We start from the raw sequence: 10,504 nt of genomic DNA on the forward strand, positions 1-10,504 counted from the left end.
GCCATAGGGTATCCATGCTTTTGCTGGATGTCTAGGTTGTTTCCATGGTTTTTTTGGCTCTGTTGAATTAAGCTTCATTGAAAGTTTGACATATCTTTTGGTGCAGATAGGCACACATTTGTTGGGTAATACCAAAAATGGATTTGCTGGATCATATGGCTTACTTGATATTGCCAAAGTTTTTTGTAAGTGATTGTGTCAATTTATCTTCCCACCAGCTGCAAATGAAACTTCCAGATATTCTAAAAGATCAAGGAAATTTTTATTGAACTCCATAATGAATAACTGTGTGTGCCAAATAAATGCCCCTAGAAGTGGAGAGGCAGTGGAATATGGAAGAAATTACCCCCAAGCGAAACCATTAGTGAAGCATGCAGAATTATCCTGGACCATGAAGTCCTCGCTACAGAAGCAGTGCTCACCTCTTAGACCACTTTCATCTATAAAAGTCTTGGCTCATTTTGTGATTTTCGTGAGAAGTGCTCCATTCGTCACATGCTTTCTGGCATCTCCCTGTGCCAGGCAGAGCTGTGGGTGGACGCTCAACACCAGATGTGTGCATGTGTGCGGTAGACACACTGCTTCAAGTGCAGAGCTTGACTGGAGCAAGGACTCTGACCAGCGAAAGACTTAGGACGAGGGCGTGGGAAATGAGTGAGAGAAATTTGCGAGAAGTGTTCTTGGCCCCAGAGTGGTGTTATTTTGTTCCAGGCAACAAGGCTGAGCTGGCGGAACAGTCCTGATCCAAAAGGACCCAAGGGCAAGGGCAAGCCATCTCGCTGCTTGGCAACACACACCTACCTCCTCTGCCAGCCTCCTGCCTGCAGCACTCCACTGCATCAAAGCCTGGGCTGGGCCTTGGGTGGATGGAGCCTGTGGCCTATGCTCAGGCCGAGGCTGCAAAAGAGTCACGGAGGGTGCAGATCTGGCATTTTCAGCTTCTGTAGAGGGAAGGGGACCCAAAACCCAGGAAGGAGTTTACATATTAGACCACTAGGGCTGTGGTTACTGATAACAACAAGAGCTATGGCAATTAACACTTGTTTATCTGTCTTGGACTTTCTTTTATAAAGCACAACTAAAAAGCATCAAAAAACTGTTTTATTCCTCATTGCTTTCTATAGTTAACGCTTCCAGGATTCACACCTTAGATCCACCCCATCCCCCAAGGGCACAACAGTCACAAGTTCAGAAGAGACTCGCCCTCTCAAAACCATGCAAGGTATGCAGGACAACTGGCCGGAGTGGCGAAACCAGCCACTGCAGGTCTCCATTATCTGAAGCAGCTAACAGGGCAAGAGTTTGTCTCAGACCTGGAATATAATGGCTCGTGATTTCTCAACTAAAGATTTGTCTCTTTCAAACAAAAACCTGATTAGGTACTCATTCTGAGAACAATGGAAATCTCTTACTCCCACCTGCCAGGTGCACAGCTGCACACTAGCAAATGAATGCATGCCAAAAACAAACCCAGTGCCGTCATCCTTAGCCCTCAGCCCTCCTGACCACTCCCCTGTGGCTGGCCAGACCAGCTGGCTTTTTCATTGCTGAGTCCTCCTCACCAGCCAGTTCTGGGCAGACTGTGAAACAGCTGTATCTGCCTTTCCTCTCCCCCTCCTCACCTTTCCTCCTTGTCGTGCTTCCTCTGGCAAAGTTGCTTCATTTTTCATGAGGTTTCTTTCCCCACCCCCACTAGAGGACACACAATCAATCAGTCCAGCCTGAGAGGAGGGGACGTGGTGCAGAAGAATATGACCTAAGATAGGCAGGAGCCCCAGTGCCCCCCTAAACTCCTAGAGAGCCACTGTAGGCACTGCATTCTTCCGGAGCCTCTATTTGTTTTCATGCTCATCTGAGGGTATGCTTTTAGAGAGAGGGGAAGGGAGAGGGAGGCAGAGAAAGGAGGAAGAGAGAGAGAAACACCGATTGGTCACTTCCTGTACACACCCCAAGCAGGGATCAAACTCACAGCCTAGTATGTGCCCTGACAGAGAATCGAACCTGCAACCTGTTGGTGTATGGGGGTGATGCTCTGGCCAACTGAGCCACCCAGCTAGGGCATCCCTGAGCCTCTTTTAAAAGGCAGATATTTCCAGAAGAGGTCAAGTGTTGAGTCACCCACCCATGTGTTTCAGTGTGGGTTATTTCTGTCAGAACATTTTCCTCCAAATAAGGAGGAATCTTTAGAGATGAGGAGAATTTCTAAAGGTCAAAGGAAGCAGAAAGGAGGAGGCATAATAACAGATCTGATCCAAGGCTCTTGGGACCTTTGTCTAGCCACCATGCCCCTCCCTTGTCCACCACCACCCCCCACCCCCAGGAGAAGAAGAGACACAGCCCAAGCTGGCTGCCCACAAAGCATGCCCCAGCCTGGGCTCTGTCCCATTACACCGTAGCAGGTGCTAGTGCACATGCCTAGTCTGTCCGTAGCTTCCCCCACTCTGCACCTTGCTCCTCAAATCCCAAACCCTTATGCCTTCTGGCTGCCTCTGAGCAGATCATACTGCAAAACCAGATGCTGGAATGACCCTTGACAGTTTACACATATACTTATTCCATTTAGTCTTCACCATAAACCCGCGGTCAGCCGCCTTGAGTAAGCTATGTCTTTCAACTGAAGGATCCGGTTCCTCACAAGGGAGCCTTCTCTATCAGGCTTTCTCCTTCCAGTTCCCACAACAGCTCCAGGAAGCTGCCCTCTCCCTGTGGTTTCCTGTCACCCAGCCACACCTCTCTAAACTGTTTCTTCATTAAGCCCTCCGTGAATTTTCTTAACTCACGTGTGCCATTGATTTCCTGGTAGACTGAAAAATGTTTGAAGTCCTCATTCAGAAGTAATGGCAGGTGGACAGTGTCACACTACGTTTAAGTATAGACACCTTGTCGTAATCTCGTAAAAAAGGAGAGCAACCAACTGGAATGGAGGCGCAGGTGAGAAACCTTTTGATTTCACTTAAGGCAGTTGCATCTCAAAGATGTTGCTCCTCTAAGGCGACGGTCTCATAATGATCTTAACTCAATGTCTCATATCTGCAAATCTCATGTCAGTCTTAGGGTTGTTAAATTACTAGGAAAGGAGTCAATACCGTCAAAGTTGTTTTAAAACATGTTTTAAATCACACCTGAAATTTAGAATTGAAGAATTTAAACTTTTTCCCTCCTCCATGGAGGATAGGGGGAAGTCATGTTGTGTGATTTCATGCCATCAATATAAACAACATCTTTCCACTCTGCTCAGCCAGTTGGTAAATTTGATGAGGCCAAGGTTCAGCCTGAGGATCGAGCCTGCAAAAGTCCCCAGACATTCTGTGTCCTGAGTACATCCTGCATGCTGGGCCCAGTGCACAACATATGTGCCTGGTCCCATCTATCCTCAGCTCAGTCCCGTGGTGGGGCCTCACAGTCCCATGGAACCACAGGGTCGCTCCCCTCTCCTGCCCCAGCCCTGCTATGCTTCGGCTCCCCAGTTCCATGCTGTCCCTGCAGGCTGTGAAGTTAAGCAGACAGCGCTCATGTTGAAGGAGACCTGGAGGACTTACATGGCCGTCCCACAAGTCACCTCATCTGACCAAAGTCACCAGGTTAGGACCAGGACTGCCCCATGATACTGGGATGACACACTTTCTGCCTGTATTGTAATCCACCTTTCAGAGAACAGAATGTGCCATCTGTTGAATCACATGGAGGGTAAATGGTCTCTGTAAAGATATGCGTTCCTTTTTCTCACTTCTCACAGGATGTTTTGATAGCTCAGGGAGCAAACAGGAAGTAGCATCTTATTGTCTCTCACACACAGAGGCTTTGGGGTGGCCCTGGGGCTCCCACTGTCATAGGTGATCCCACAGAAACTCCCATGAGGAGCTGGACTCTCTGTCGCTCCTGGGCCACCCGCCCACCCTGCCCACCCAAGGCCCGGGCCGCCCAGAGTGTTGGAAACGTTAATCCCCCTCCCAACCCAGGAACATGCCCTGAGTGAATCTGAGCCAGCTTCAACATGGCTATCTGTTTGATAGGGGACTTAAGAGTTGGAAAATTTTAGTTTAAGGTAAATAGTTAAAAGCCTAGCAAGTAAAGTATATGTTAAAGCTTTTGTTTCAGAAACTACAGATAAGGCCCATCCTGGGAAAATAGCCGACCTCCTGGGGCACTGCTAAAGATTACCCCCTGGGGACTAGTGGAGGCATCCAGGCCATTGTGTTTCAGGGAGGGGCAATTGACCACCTGCCCCTGGAAACAGCTAACTGCCCAGGACAGGAACGTTGCAGTTTCTTCTACCTGACCCTCCCTGAATTTCAAAACCCCTCACCACACCTTGTTTATTCCCTGCTGTAAAAACTGTGGCCTGGAAAGAACAAGGAAGATGGTCTGTTAGGGCATAAACCCTCCATCTTCTCAGATGGCCGGCCATCTGAATAAAACGCTCATAAAGATAAACAACCAGTGTCATTGCTTATTGGGTTTGGTAGTGACAGGCAGCCCGAACTCTGGTGTCTTTTCCGGTTTCATGTTGGCTGCATGGTCCACCCTGACTACTCAGTTTCTTCCTCATAACTTGACCTTGTATTTACACTGCTGAATTCTGGAGAATGCCTCCTCCCACCCAGCATTACGACAGGTGTTATCACGTGAGCGTTATTTACTCTGATTCGGGTAGTTACAGACTGTCTCAATGTAGGAGGAGCAAAGCTGGAGGGTCCAGCAGCCTCAACTTTCCTTTGCCAGTTGGGTGGCAGCCTTTCAAGGCCTGCAATGCTTTCTGACCCCTCTCTTCCTGCCCTTGGTTCACAGCTCCACACAGGAGTTCCTCTGCCAATGTTCTTGAACAGGCAACCTCCTTAGCCAGGACTTCCTACCCACGTTCCCCGCTGTGCTATGCAGAATGGAGAGCCCTCTGGCTTAGCAAGGCCCAGATCCCCGGGGGAGCTCTGAGCTGGAGTTTGGCCCATCAGGGACACTCACTGCGGAGAGAAGGAATCATATTCTCAGAGGCCATTGGGTCTAATTGAGGCAGGAGACAGCATAGGAAGAACTCTGAGACTACAATACTGTTGCTGGTCAGTGTCTAGCATCCTGATTGCCAGGAAGCACCTTTTACCAATTAGGTAGAATAAATAGTAAACCGAGGCAGGGAGGAGGAAGGAGACAGGTCTCACATGCTAACACAGCAGTCCTGAGCCTGGTCTGTTAATATTGCCCAGTGTTCCAACATCACAAGAAACACTAAGTTAGCAAGAAAGAAGGGAAGGCCTTGAAATTCTATGTAGCATCCCCACTGTTTGAGAAAGAAAGCCTTGAAACTGTGCTTTCACCCCAAGGCCTGAATATGGGAGGGGATCCACGGTGCCCGAAGAAGAAGCCCATAAAATTGCTTTGGCTAATTGTCTACCTCTGGTCACTACCTGTTTTACGAGGGAGTCCCTGATGCTTACAGAAAGAGCCCATAAATAACTTTGGAAAGTGCCCCGATTTTATGTGCCTCCTGTCACATATTTGTTTTACAGCAAGATGAACAAATGGAGTCTGGAGCAAGATAAGGATTTGGGCTAACAGACTCCCACACATACCTGAGTTTGGGTAGTCACATTCCCCCAGGAGAGCTGGCACCACATTTACTTGTTAATCAATATGTAACTTTTTTTTCTCCTATCCTGCCAACTATGTAAGTCCTCAGAACAAAGGACTTGCTCTCTTTCCTGGCTCCCGGGCTACTGGGCCTCTGGCCACCTGTCCTCAGGCTGCCCAGGGGCTCTCCACCCTGGTCTTCAGCCACTCTTACTTTTGTCGCCCTGCTTTGCCCTGAAACTTTGCCTTTCACCCCCACTCTACCCAGTCCTGTTCTCTTCCATGGGAACAGGCCAATAATAAACTGGTTACATGCTACTAGATTTGCTGATCTATAATTCTCTACATGCGTCAGCAAGAAGAACCAGGTCTCACAGAAAAAGAGAAAACGTTGCTTCTATTGGCATGGCTGCAGTGCTCACTACCGACTATAATGTAACCCCCACCCTGCGCCACTTCGGGCTGTATTTTTTGCTGTGGGACTGAGAAGTATTTAGTTCTCCACAACCCACCTTGTCTTAAGGCTTCGTGTCATATCTTACACATGCATATGCACACATATACATGCATGTGCACAGTAACACAAAAACAGACTATCACACCTGCATGCACAACACACATGCATACACACACTCACACATGCATGCACACATACACACAATCAACCATTAGCAGTGGTGCTTTTTTTTTTTTTAAGAGAGAGGAGCAAAGGGAGGGAAAAAGAGAGGAAGAAAAACATCGACGCAAGAGAAAGCTGGTTGTCTCTTGTACATGCCCTGCCCTGGGACCAAACCTGCCACCCAGGCATGTGCCCTGACTGGGGGTTGATCCAACGACCTTTCGCTTTGCGACCAAGTAGGGTTGCAGGCTCCAGACTTCCAGGATCCAGAGCCCTTTGGGCCAGGTCTTAAGGAGCACTGGATCTTGATGACAAATGGGAATGACATTCAAACTATAGCACCATGCTGAACGAAACATCTGTCTTTGTTAGCAAGTCTGGCTTGTGTCCTCTGGGTGCCAGCCTTTCCTCTGAGGGACAGGTTCAAGCCCTATGGACATTGGTTACCTCTGTAATTCTCCTAAGGATGTAGTAGAGGCATAGCCTCATCTCCAGAGGATGCTAAGCAGCTTGGCACAGGACTCTCTGCTTTCAGGACCCCACAGAGTTCTCTCCCCCTCAATGTGTGCATGTGCATGTGTGTATCTCCATCTCTCCTGCCTTCCCTTCCACACACACTCATCCTCAAGGGCATCCTCACCGAACTGACTGAGAGAAGGCTAAACCGACCCTACGCCTTCATGCCCAGATGAAAGAGGAGGACAGACATTTAAATGGGAGGGTTCATTGGAAGAGAAGAATAGTCAGTAACCAGAGAAGGGGGTAGCCTGGAGCAGACTGATAGAGGGAAGAGGAGGGAGAGCGAGGGAACTGCCTCACCCCCTTCTCCCAGGGATGCTGAGATGCTGCCCAGAGCACAGAGAAGGGGAGAGATTTAGAATTAGATTGGGAGGAGGGTGATAGTTTACATTAAATGGTACTGGATGTTTACAACAAAAAGTAAGGCTGAGATATCAAAGAATCAGGAATGGACAATTCAACTACAGTAAAATAAAGCCATTTCCTGTTTGCACCCCAGCAGGCCAGTCTACTCAGTTGACCTACTCAAATTTCTTCAACCCCAGGAGACTCTGTCTACCCCGGGGAAAATTCCTCCTGCTTCGTGTTTACTCCAGACTATTTGTATCTGACCTACAAGCATGGACTTTTGGGAGATAGAGTAGTTACTCCACTCAACTGCTTGCTACACCATCCTCCAGGAAAATGAAGACAGGACCAACCCAAGCTCAGACAAGAAGCCGAAAAAAGGGAAAATACAGGAAGGAAAAAATGTGTAGAGATTATTCTTGCAAAACCTTAGCCCAGATACATAAGTCAAAAGCAAAAAAGTCAGAGATCAGAATGGTAAAGAGAAGGGCTGATTGCGCAAAGAAGCATCCTTAGCTCCCTCAAATCCGCAGATGAACAGGGGTCAGACAACACCTTCTGCTCACAAATGCTCTCAGCCTGTAGCCCAGTCAGGAAATCTCTTTCCGAGGCTTCAGTTTTCCTGACTGTCAAAATAGACACTACTGATAGCTGGTTCCAGCAACCTCACGCAAGTGGCAAGGAGTGAAATATGATTGCATGGCCTGAAATGAAGTGGAAACTCTGAAAACTCTGCATAAAGCCACTCTACCCAAATTTCCCCAGTCATCATCATTGCTAATTACTGAGGCCCTTTTGGAGACCGGTTACCTCTGTAATTCTCCTAAGGATATATTTAGGCCATTCTTGTTTTGTAACTCTCTTTGGGACTTTGCAAAAAACAGTATTCTGCTAATTTTAAACATGCAGACTTTACCAACAAGTTGTGTTCCAAAAGTAGATTTGCATGTTGGTCAGTTGGCTCTTAGAATTCAGTTTCACATAAAAACCATGCTAAAATGAATCCGTTATGCATGTGCAAACCAGTAGAAAACAATACTGTTACAAAGTATGAGGCCAAAGCAAGCGGGGGGAATGTACATTAAGAGTGACCAAGTAATAGTGCATTCACTATCTTTAATCCAGGTACTTTTAAATTCTCTATTAATGCTGGAATGCTGTTATTTCCTGTGTATTGAAGATTGATGCTGGACATAAAGCAAGTATAACAAGGGGAGATGTGGAAAATTGTGATGGAATTCCTGGCAAGTAAGAGCAACCCACACGTTTCTCCTCTAGGACTTCCCGGAGCCAGATTCCTGCACCGCCTCTGTCCAATGACCACTTTCAGGCTCCACACCACCCTTTCTTCACACATACCCCTAATTTTCTCCCCCAACACTAGCATGGATGAGAACCACACACAAGGTACTAACATTTAGGGGAAGGAGGGGCTGGCATTTCTATTGGGTTGGTCAAAAAGTACATTTAGTTTTTTTCCATACGATGGTTCTAGCGGTGCTTAGTTGTCTTTAACTTCATTTGAAACAATTGTGTTAGATTGCATGGTGACAGCTGTCATATCGGCACTCATTTAAAAAAAGCTTATCAAAGTTGGTGAATTTTTGTCAGCCATTTTTATATTGAAGATGGAAGAAAATACACATTTTCAGCATATTCTGCTTTTTTATTTTAAGAAAAGTAAAAATGCAACTAAAATGCAAGAAAAGATGTGTGCACTGTGAGGAGAAGGTGCTATGACTGATTGAATGTGTCAGAAGTGGTTTGTGAAGTTTCTTGGTACTATAGACATTTTGGCCAAATAATTCTTTGCTGTGGGGCTGTCTTACGCATTGGAAGACGTTTAGCAGCAGCCCTGGCCTCTGCCCACTAGAAGCCAATAGTGGGAGATAGCCAACATACTCAAAATATCCAAATCAATAAAGTTATTGGTGAAAATGAAAAATGTGTCTTATTTTATGGAAAAAACTAAATGGACTTTGTGGCCAATCCAATATTTTTAAATTTACTAGTATAATTTAAGTGTAAAAAAGAAAATTGCAGGTCTTCAATTATCAGGTTCTAAGCCAGCCTGATAAAGTGGCCAGGTGTGCTGTGCTGGCACCACGTCTGGACCGAGGGGACTCAGGGGTCCATTCTAAATCAGTCTGCTTCTCTAAGTCTAGCATGAGTTTCCCCATCTAGGCTGCAGATCACACAGCCAAGACAGGCAACACAATTTGTGGGGCCCAGTACAAAATAAAAATGCAAAACCCCTTCTTCAAAACTACTAAGAATTTCAAGACAGTGACAGCAGAGTATTAAATCCAGTATGGGGAGCTTATACATGGACCCTGTGTTACTACACAGGTCACAGACCACGGAAGCCAGCCTGAATATTGACACCAACCTGCTTGGACGACCTTGAGCCTCCTGGGTCACATTCCAATTCCTGTGCAGATTTCCCAAGTGACTTCCTTTAAAGCCTCCTTCCATTGTGTGGACTGGGCCAAGGGCCCTTAAGAAAAGTGCCTCTGGTTCTTGGCCTCAAAGACTCCGTTTTCTTCCAAGGCTCCACATCTATCTGGCCAAATGGAGAGTGCTTTAAACTAGCTCTGACATTCCACCTCTCACTGTGGTCCTGTATAAAACTTCCCCTATTAAGAACTTTCAAAAATAGGAACACAGTGCTCCAGGGCAAAGGCAATAGTCATGGGGGAGGGGGGGTGGTCAGTGATCATGCTGGGTCCTTCCTACTTCCACTACTGCTTTTTCCCTGGTCCATACCTGCAGCATGCTGGCTGCGTCAGGGCCTTTCTTTAGGTCTTTAGCCAACATTCAGCCCCAGTGTGATGATTAATTTTTTGTGTCAGTTTGACTGGGCCAGCCATGTGATGCCCAGATATGTGATCAAACATTATTCTGGGTGTGTCTGTGAGGTATTTCTGAATGAGAGTAATGTTTAAGTCAGCAGACTGAGTAAAGCAGATTGCTCCTCTTCTCCCCACTTCCTGGTCCTCTGCAATGGGGTAGGCATCAGCCAACCAGTTGAGGGCCTGAATAGAACAAAAAGTGTGATCCTCAATGACGAAGGGGAAAAAAGACACCTGGGACATTGGTCTTCCCCTGCCTGTGGACTCCAGCAGAAACACTGGCTCTTCTTGGGCCTCAGCCTGTTTAGCTTTCAGACCGGAGCTTGCACCATCAGCTCTTCTGAGTCTCCAGCTTGCTGACTGTAGCCCTTGAGACTTAGCTCTGTCATCGCAGGAGCCAGTTCCTTATAATAATCTCTATCTATATAAAATAAATGTTTGCTTCTACATGTCAATAATGTCACCTGGTGGTTGTTGGCACCAATTCAATGCCAACAGTAATCTCCAATTTGGGGTGCAGTGAAGAAAGATTTTTATTTAGCACCAACAGCTCAACGATCACACAGCATAGCTGCAAAAACAACGCTGCTGCTGTGGAAGTGCT

The sequence above is a fragment of the Desmodus rotundus genome, chromosome 10 (assembly GCF_022682495.2).
Source record: "Desmodus rotundus isolate HL8 chromosome 10, HLdesRot8A.1, whole genome shotgun sequence".
NCBI classification, from domain to species: Eukaryota; Metazoa; Chordata; class Mammalia; order Chiroptera; family Phyllostomidae; genus Desmodus; species Desmodus rotundus.